Source organism: Stegodyphus dumicola, chromosome 7, assembly GCF_044657685.1.
Source record: "Stegodyphus dumicola isolate Sdum_Otavi_A_Nest chromosome 7, ASM4465768v1".
Taxonomy (NCBI): Eukaryota; Metazoa; Arthropoda; class Arachnida; order Araneae; family Eresidae; genus Stegodyphus; species Stegodyphus dumicola.
The window spans coordinates 122,077,536-122,088,406 of NC_140774.1; the positions used below are offsets into that span (position 1 = coordinate 122,077,536).

At 32.2% G+C, this 10,871-nt stretch overlaps 1 long non-coding RNA gene across 1 annotated transcript in view; it reads left to right on the forward strand.

Moving 5' to 3' along the window:
- The window catches only part of LOC146996333 (uncharacterized), a 343,935-nt gene extending 334,329 nt beyond the window's left edge, over window positions 1–9,606 (forward strand). The window contains exon 4 of the long non-coding RNA XR_015042189.1: window positions 9,445–9,606. This is a non-coding gene — a long non-coding RNA (uncharacterized LOC146996333). The remainder of the gene's footprint in view (window positions 1–9,444) is intronic.
- Window positions 9,607–10,871: the final 1,265 nt, after the last annotated feature.

The following is a 10,871-nucleotide window of genomic DNA, read 5'->3' on the forward strand; positions in this document are numbered from 1 at the left end:
CATCGTGGCACAAAACATCGTCGTCGAAAATAAAGCGGTTCAAAAACTTAGCAATTTAAAAACATCGTCGACGAAAATATCATGGTAAAAAATAAAGTACCTACAAATCATCGCATGACAATAACATCGCAGACATGCGTTTTTCAGACTTTAATAACTGTAAAATTTAATAATTGTAAAAAGTCACATAATGGTTTGTGAGCGCAAGATGTAAAGAAGGATAATTTTTACTTTCATATTTTTTTATTTACTAATAAATATTTGCTGACAATGTAAAAATGGAATCTTAAGTGTAGGAAATTAATGCAATTTATAGCACTTAATAGAATTTCAAACTGACATAGTTAACTAACAAAGGTTATTAATAAAATATTTTTTATAAGTTTTACTGGTAATTTTTCGTAAAAAGTATTACCTAAAATAAGAATAGAAAACGAAAGACAAGTAAAAAATTGCAAAGATAATTATGAGATAATTTTCTTCACTTTCGTTAATCTGATACTCTTATAATGAAAATTACTTCTTGTTTTATCTAAATTTCTTGTTTTTCTTTTTTTTAAATGTATTAATTAATAAAAAATATGAATATGAAAATTATCCTTCTTTCCATTTTGCGCACAGAAATCATTATGCGAATATCCATTTGCAATTATTAAACCTTCAAAATCATGTCTGCGATGTTATCGTCCTGCGATAATTTGCAGGTGCTTTAATTTTTACCACGATATTTTCGACGACGATGTTTTTAAACTGCGAAGTTTTTGAACCGCTTTATTTTCGACGACGATATTTTGTACCACGATATTTTAGAACTGCGATGTTTTCTCTTTGCTTTATTTTCTCCCACGATGTTTTGATCACGACGTTTTTGCCTTGCGTTGTTTTTTCCGCGATGTTTTCGTCTGTAACCGTTGAAACAAATTATTCATTTAACGACATATACCGTGATATATTAAACATATACCATGATATTTTATTTGACGCCCCGTAATGTCGTTCTTTCACGGACACTTGAACTTACATTTAACAGAATAATGCCCAGCGGCACACTGTACACCTTTCTGTTGCTTATCTTTGTGCTTCTCTGACAATTCCTTGGCCGGAGCCATCGCCAGATCTCTCACCAATACAACATATTTGGGCTCTAATGAGTAGGCGTCTGCGACCGTCTCTGGATTGTGTTGATCTAACTCTCTAGTTGGAATGTGTACGAATGCAATCTCACTGGAGGCCACTCGCTAACCACCAACTCTACGAATCATTGCCCTACCGGATAGCAACTTGCATCAGTTCCAGTATGGGCAAACGCATTATTGGATTTTTGTCCCGCTGTTATGCTGTATTTCCAGAATAAAACATATGAAACATTCGGTTTCTATCACAGTGTTAGCGTTTCGCTTTGAATGCATATACATCATTCGTCCCATCCAGATAAAGAACGTATAACTTCATAATAATTTTTTTAATGAAAAAGTTGAACCTTTAAATTAAGAGTTTTACTGTAAAAATAAGGAAATAAAATTGAATATTTAAATCAATATCCACATTTAGATGTTTATTTTATTTTCCATGCTGAGATAACAACATTTTTTTTACGCATTGTCTGAGGAACGACGATCTTGTTAGCGATTACCATCTGTTGTTTAGACTTAAAATGCTACTAACAATACTTCGCGTGCTTAGAAACACGTCTTTGTGAAAGTAACTTTTTCTCTGGATGTTTTCTTACCGACGATTCGTCAAACCTTCAGACACATTAACAAGTTCTTTTATCTTAAGGTCCCTCTAGACATGCTTCTGCTGCCAAACATATCACACAAACCACCTCTTCAAAAAATCATCAGTTTTGGTATTTTTTGAAATTTTCTTCAGAAAACTGGAACTTCGTTGACAGATCCTTTGTCGGCTTTTCTGTATTACTTGCCCTTTTGTTCTACCAAAATCGAACTTCTTTCCTCAAAACGTCGATAACGTTGCTTGTTCCTTTATGTTTTCAGGTATGTGCCCCCAAGGTTGCACTTTCCTGTAATGAGGTATTTCCTAAAAAAATGGAATTTTCTTCCTTTTGTTAACCGCCGAGTCTTTTTTAATGGAATTTGATCATTAATTCGAGATTATTAAGCACTTTGCTGTTATTTATTTCATCGCAGTATTATCCAGCATATTTTTGCGGTTTCTCTACTCCCTCCTTTCCCTAAATTTCATTGAAATTCAGATGTAAGACGTCATTTCGTTTCTAAGAAACTACAATATCTTCTACACCCCTTTCTTTGTTTCCCTGTTAAATTCTTCCTCCTACAAAAGATTAAATTTCTTTGGTATTATCTTCGAACTTATCAAGAATCTCTTTCATCCACTACTAAATAAAGAGAAAACTGCTTTTTACATGCAAAACTTCCCGACTTTAATCAGAACTTGCCAATTTCCAAAACTAATGACGTCTTGAGAAACAATGCATTACATTTTCTTGTTTCCCACCCCTAACCTGCTTATTCCTTTATTATTATTATTATTTGATTGAAATTGTTTAGAATTTCGACTGACTGTATTCGTCAAAGGGAATTTTTCCCCCCTCACACACGAAATTTAATTTACTTAAACTTTTTCCTAGAATCGTAAACCCTATTTATTTTTTTAAATCATGTACATACAGATATTGTTAATGTACACAGTGCACAATGTAATTGCAGTACCTTGAAATGGTTTATTGCACTTAAAGCTTTACCCATGTTCCTATATGTCAATCCTTTTTTTACTCTTCACATTATTGTGGAGGACTATTGTTTCAGCAGTTAAAAGGTGTTCTGCGTTACATTTTTCTCCTCAAAGTCTAAGCTAGTTTTTTTTTTTTTTTTTTTTTTTTTTTTTTTTTTTTCTTTCGCCCAAAGCAATTTTAGTGACTCCTGAATTCTGCTGCCCGGTGCTTTTCTAAACTCTCAAAATTTTGTCGCCTCTGAATTCTGTCAAAACCGACTTGTTTTAATTGTGTACTTACTCCATCGCGTACCGTTACAACATCCATAATAATCCCTGACATAAATTCATTCTAAAAATCCTTCGAATTTACATATATCAATATCAGTTTTCATCCTTTACGGATTTACTGTCGTAACTCAACACTTGGTGATGTAGATGTGAATGCAGAAAACGTGCTTTTTTAAGAACATACGGCAACCTAATTTATCTAATTCTAATCCTGGCTCTTTTTGTGATGTTTGATATGTATGCATATGAACTTTAAAGACACTGCTAAGGAGTCCGAACTAGTTCAAGTTACTAAATCACAAGTTTCAAATCACAATCTTTCAAGTTACTAAATCACAAGTTATAATAACTATAAATTCTTTCTTTAATAAGAAAGAAATGTTACTCAGCTTGAGTAGAATAAAATAAATTGAAAACTTCAGAAACATTAAATATAAATTAATAATTCAAAATGTTCAAAGACACTTACATTAACTAATTTAGTTCTTTTAGAAAATAATACCAATTTTTATCTTTTGGGCGGCGTACTTGCTGCTGGACCATTTTCGGAAAAAAACCATATGTTAGAACTGCTGAAATGGATCGATGTTTGAAAGGCTCACAATTAGTTACTTGTTTCGCCAATTTAATATCGTTTGGCACATGTCCGGTCAATATTTCCAAGTTTCATTAGACAAAAATACTTAGTTTCTCCAGCAGATCATTTTTTATAAAGTAAATTTACCACACGTCCCACTTTAACAGGTACTGTCCCGGTTTCATGATGTGGTCTCTGTACCTCGGCCAGTTTATCATTTTGCCCCGGATATTTGGTGATATTTTATAAGTCTGAATATATAAGAAATAAACATAGTGTAGTTTCGAGTAAGACAGTTAAAATATCCCATGCGTTACACTCCCTCTATTGCCAATCTAAATATTTTGTATCTAGGTCTAAGTACTTTTAATGTTTCCTGGATGTTTTCTTCTTAAATGATGGTAGAAATCTTTCTTACATTGAGCTATTAAGTTATAGTAAACCAATTTTGGTAGAGCAGAATTTTTTTTTCTTGATAAACAACTATGAATTAACAGGATCTGAAACTTCATGTAAAAAAATTAATGAAACTGTCGAAAATAATGTAATAAATATGGATCAACCTTTTGATGAACTAGTGTTGGCAAAAGTTCTTTTGATCAACTAGTTATGAAATTTAGAAAAGTAAAAGTTATACGAAAAAACGGGTACAATTTTCAATCATTTTAAAATAAAAAAAACATGTCCGATCTTGCTAAAATAATAGACTACATTTTCAGCACGCCAGGTGTATTGGCACCAGTCGAAAGAGTATTCTCAATAATTAATATCATTATGGTCTGAAGAGGATGTAGAACAGCTGAATTAGACACACCAGCGGCCAAGCGGTAAAGTCGCTGAACACTGATAGTTGGGTCCGAGGTTCGAGTCCCGCGAACGGGTTGGGTGCATGGGCGTTTTCGTGGTTTTTCCCATGTGAAACGTCTATACGAGTTAGTTTCCCTTAGAAAGTCCTCCATGAAGGCATCCCTTTTCTTAGGCAGATAGCCCTCGAGGCTTTGCCATAATCGCACACACACACAGAGCAGCTGAATCAAAGACAAAGCTGCAAAATTAACAGTGAACTAAACTGCATTGAATTTTTCAATGCCATTAATAATTAATGAGTTCCCATTAGTGATAAATACCAGTAACTTCCTAATACTAAGATATGTTCCGTCAAGTTATTGAAATTTTCTTTTAACTCACATTTGTATTTTATTAACAACGTTTTAATTTAGAATTTTCCGTTATAGGTATTTATCCTAGTAAGTTTTATTCTTTTTTGTGAGTATTTTCTCAAAATTGTCCAGGTCTGAGCAAAAAATATTATAGTAAGCCTACTCGTAAGTAGTGTAGTCGGTCACTATCCTTTCATTTAACGAACACTCGAAGTAAATTAAGCAAATGTTTTTCCAGGTTTATCATAACTGTTTGTCACTGTGATTGAGATAAGGGTGAAATGTACACCAGAATATATTCGGATAATTCTTGCTTACAAAATGCTATGATGATTAACAAAGCATCAACTATTCTCAATCAATATTTCTAAAACAAAAATAATTAGATATACTTTTAGCATCTATTAATTATTTGGGTAATGTAAATAAATCTTAATTTCCGAAAAAAATGGAGTTAATAGAAGCAATGTATGAACTTTATGAAATAAAGCAACAATCTTACAATTATGAATGGTGATTATCAATTACAATTTCACTATCATAAACTATAAATTATTGTTTAATTATGAGTTTATCTACTTTTCGACAGCTCTCACCAGGATGTAAATGAGATTACATATACGAGTAAGATACGAATAAGATACGAGTTATTGAAAAGTAGACAGATAACTTTGGCAGCAATGCTGATCATTGGGATATTTCACCGCCCGGCATTGAAAGTTACTTAGTCTTTTTGTTAGCCGAGTTACTTGCGCGTTTAGTTAGAACTGAGCCAACTCTTCTGAGGCTTTTGTAGTTATGAATCTAAGCTTCTCCGAATTTTAAATTTAGAATTTATGTTTCTGAATTCCCGCAAGATTTACTTGCATGCACAAGCCGCGGATTCTTTAGAGAGTATTATTTAAAGCAAAGAAAAAAAAGTCTCACAGGTTTGAAGACTATTTAACGTAAGAATGCTATGTTTCGAATGAAGTTTTATTTAAACAAATAAAAATTATTTATTCATTAAATTTGAAATTCAAATGAAACTTCAAATGAAATGATTTCTGTTAAACAATGCTAGTCTTTCCTATTTAATTCTTTACACGTTTGCAAAATATGCTTTTAATTTTTGGCCTTTTTCATCTACTGAATCCTATAAATATTCGCTGGGACTGTCAGTCGATGCGTGTCAGTGTTGGGCACTAAAGGATTTCATGTATTTCAGCTATTTTCCCTTTCTCTAACATAACTTTTGCAGAACTTACGTTCTCTAGGTGTTTAATCTAGCTGATAATAAAAGAATTAATTAATAAGATGAAGTTCACTGAATAGACCACGATGGATAAGAAACTAGTGATGGATTTCCATATCTATACATAAATTTTTATGCTTCTTAAACGGAAATAAGAACGTTGTCATTTTCATGTTTCACAGCGTTACTTAAGCACTCTTGATTTGATCTTCGTCTAACACATTGTGTCTTTTTGAGTCAAAGAATTTAAAATTCACGTTTTAATTTTCTATTATTTGACGATTCAGTCTCTGCATTTTCTACCAAATTCTTACTGCTTTTTTAAATTTTGGCTTATATATCAACGTTTTTCCATCAGTCATTCTTAGAAATAAATGGCTTTCATATTTTTTAATGATTTTCTGTGAATTTTGAAAGGGTTTATTGATCTTCTTTATCAAATCGTAGGTTTCAAATTTTAAGACTCTATACCACTTTTAACAAATAACATTAAAACCAGTAGTTTGGTTATTTTATTTATTTTATTTTGTAGTAGTATGGTATTTGGGCATTTTTATTTATTTATTTATTAAGATGGATATTTTACAGTACGCATGGGCAATCTTTCCCAAGTTATCATTAAGTCTCTATGCTAAGGGCCAAACTAAATTATTGAATAAAAAAATAAAGTTAAATTAATTAAACAAGTTCTATTTTATATTTCATTTATTTATAATAAATTGCTTTGGTATAAACTTTCACAAATTTTGTAATGTAATGACAGACATAATAATTTAATGCGAAACTTGGCCTTGAATTACTAAACTTACATTGAAAAGTTTATGGAGAAGAGAAGGAAACATTATCTGAAACTGTTTAATAATCTCATTTGATATAGAATCAGGGCCAGGTGATTTATTTAATTCCAGCATAAAATAACTTTATTAGCTTCATCACAGGAAAAAGAAGAATAAGCAGTACTCGCAGATTAACAGTACTCCTCCTGTAAAGCGTTATCATTGTCCTCTGGATCAGAAGGAAACGATTTCTGAAGCACAGCTGTTATTGTCTCTTCTAGGGAGCTGGTTTTGCTCTCGTAGATATACGAATACCAGTTACTTCATTTTTTTCATCAAATCTTTTTTAATACCATCTATAATTTTTTTTTCCACACATTGTGACCAATTTTGATAGACCATCAAGGAACATTGTGCACGCCATAATTCTTAAGAGGCACTGAAAATAGAGATGCTTGGAGAAGAACAGAACCAAGATCCTCAACAATTTTATTTAGGGAGACACCATCAGTACAAACGTTAAGAATATCAATGATATGGGTAACTACTGATTTATTGTAACTGGCGAGTCTCTAAATATTTAAAGCTAAGTACTCATGTATTTGTAACATTTCACTGTTCTGTTACTACATGTTTACTAATACTCAAATGGAGAATTTTATGTTGCTAAATTTTATCCAAATACTCTTTCCCAAACGAAAATTTGCATTTTAGCATACTTTTAATGCAAAAATTAATATTCTCACTTCAATTCCATTACCCGTATTAATTACTAAGCCAAGTGGCTTAGTAATGAAAGTTAGTATAGTAGAAACTTAGCCACATTTAATTTGTTTGCAATAAAATTATTATCAAAGAGAAGTTCTTTCAAATACATATTTTTCTTTCTGATGACGAACGTGGAAATCCTGCGTGAAATTTATTCTAATGGAATAAAAAAAATCAAATGTAATATTAATCAGATATTTGGTAGATAAATTTTTATAAATTTCACGGTCGTTTACTTCGAAAATAGACATATACTCACAAAAAGAGCAAGAGCATGTATGAAATAACTCGGGTGCCGCGATATGTAACAGCCAGTAAAAAAGGAAAGTAATCGGTAGAAGTAAGAAACAGAAGGAAGCTATTCGGACCTTTTATTTATACATATACACTTTCGTAGTATACTACGAAAGTGAAGATGTTGAAGCTATTACATACCATTTAGCATATTTTAAGGCTAAACCACTTGAAAAGCGTATAGTCATAGAGGACAATTCCAAATATTAAAGTGTTTTTGAATAAACGGAATTTTTTAAGTTCCGAGAATGAAAACTCATCATTCATTTCAAGAACGCAAAATTCATACATGTAGCAATTTCAAAAAGACATTAGAGTACTCGTGCTGCGTCTGAGTATTATTTTATTGGTTAATCACTTCCCCTGACGGTAAAACTTAAACGAAATTGTAGGTGTTCATCTTAGAGAAGGTTTATTTTAGGCCAATAATTGTGTCCATGTTCACATTCGAAAAGTATGCTTTCCTCTAAACCAAGGCTTCTTAAACTTTTTCAGTCGCGACCCCTTTTTAATCACTGAGATGTTTTTCGCGACCCCAGAATATTTACGAAAATTTTGTGAGACCCCACAAGCATTGCGCAAATACGACACATACGTGTGCGAAACTGTCAATTTTTTTCACTTGTACTGGAATAGTATGTTGCAGTTTTATGTCATTAACTTTAATTTCTAATTTTAAGACATAGAAATATGTGAAAATTTTAAATAAGTAACAGACGAAATGACAGCGTCACTTCCAAATCAAGTAAAATGAACGTTTATATTATAAAAAGAATGCATCGAAACATTTTCGTTTTTTTTTTTTTTTTTCTTTGTCTGTATTGTCTTATCTTTATTTTCAGATACATTGTGTAAAATATTTCGTAATTGTAAAATTATTATAATAAGTGAAAGAAATATCAAAACTGCTAAAATTTTTGGCGACCCCCATAGGAGTCGTTACACACAGTTTAAGAAACTCTGTTCTAAACAATTAATTTTAGACTTAATTATTGTTTGATATTTATCTTTTCATCTGCCGGAATCTAGTTTATAAACCTTATCGAAATAGCAGATCTTGCTGACCAAAAAAGGAATAGAGCATTTTATCTTTTATAGCTGAGTGAGCTCGTAACTCCTTTGTTTTGAAAATTGTGAATAACATCTTTGAAGAAAAATTTTAATCAAAACAGACAAAAGAAATATAGACAAAAAATTTGGATGGATACAATTCCTAAAATTACACCTGCCATCCCTCTCGATGACATACTGCATTATTTTTTGTTGTCATGCCAAGAAAGCTACAACTGTTTGAAGGTTGGGCAAATTGCTCTGGCCAAACGTTTGTGTAATTTTAAAGTTTATTTTACCCAAATTGTATTTTCTCGAAATGGCTTAACATTGTTAGTTAAAATCTTAATAAAAATATCTTAATTGCAGTTAAAATCTTAATAAAAATATCTCTCTTATAAGGAAGAAATTCATTCTTTATTTTATACAAAACAGGAATAAAATACTACAGTAGCTCCGTCAATAGATTTATATACTTTTATTAAAAGCACAGTTGTGTCAAAGTATATATATATATATATTTTATATCAATATATGTAGTTAATTCTTTTTAATTTTATTATCTCTGGAAATTGTATGACATTCTTTTTTCTTTTCTAGGAATATAAAAATCTTCAGAATGAAATCTCCCAACTAAATCAGGAATTAGAGGCATTAAAGTTACTACTTGACCTTAATAAAATACAGAATAGAACAAATAAACCTAAGTAAAGAAATATTAAAAGTAGATTCTGATGTATTAAAAGTTAAATAAATATATATATTTGCAAATTGTAGTTATTTAACTTCATTTTGTAATGATTTTCTCAGAACATCATAATGATATATTGCCAGGATGAAAGAAGCAAAAATCTTACACACTCTATAGCATAAAAAGTGATGCACCAAGAAGGAGTTTTTGTCTGAAAGGGACAAAAATCGGTAGATATGATTTACATGTATCGAAAACAAAATGCTAACAGTTTCATATGAATTGAATATTTAATTCAGGAAATACAACTATAAGAGGGGGAAAAAAATCAATACGTTGACAAATGTCCTTCTGCAAAATTGTTCGCCATACACATTCTAATTGACGAGTTAGAATGCCAGTTGGATGCCGAGGATGGTTGGAGATGTCTGCTTATCAGAGCCCAAACAGGCCATATTGACGAAGATTTGGTGATCATGGGATGTGTTGGAAAAGCATAAAGATAAGCAGGTCCACAGCATAAAGTGTGTCCTGTGGATGGCCATTTTCTTGATAAAATACGAGGCGTATTCGGAAACTAAGTACCGTTTTGAAAGAAAAAAAAAAAAAAATAGTAAAACATTTTTTTTCGAATCCCAATTTTATTTTTACATGAAAATACATGTCTTATACTATTTTTCAACATAGTTTCCGCCAATGATCAAACACTTGTCACAGCGGGTGACCAGTTTTTGTATAGCATCGTCAAAGAAACTTCCCGCCAGTTTCGATAACCACGACGCCACAGAATTTTTCGTGTCATCGTCAGATCCAAAGCGCTTGCCACCAAGCTCGCGCTTCATGTGCAGGAACAAGTGATAGTCGTACGGCGCCAAGTCCGGGCTGTACGGCGGATGATCGAACTGCTCCCAATGAAACTGTCAAATTAACGATTGAGTGACACCAGCAGTATGGGGCCGAGCATTGTCATGGAGCAACACAATTCCTTTACTGAGCATTCCTCTTCGTTTGTTTTGAATGACACGCCTTAGTTTTGTTAAAGTCTCACAATATTGTGCCGCATTAATGGTTTCACCTCTTTGTTTTGTGAACATCAGTGAGCATTTTTGGAACCCATCGAGAACACAGTTTGCGATAATTCAAGCGGTCAGACACAATTTCGAACAAAACAGTACGTGAAATTTGTGGAAATGCCTCTGAAAGAGTTGTCATTGTGAAGCGTCTGTTCTCATGAATTGCTTCATCAACTTTCCTTACCAAATCATCGGTGACAACAGAAGGCCGACCACTCCGAGCCTCGGCGTGGACATTTGTTCGACCTGCATTAAACATTCTT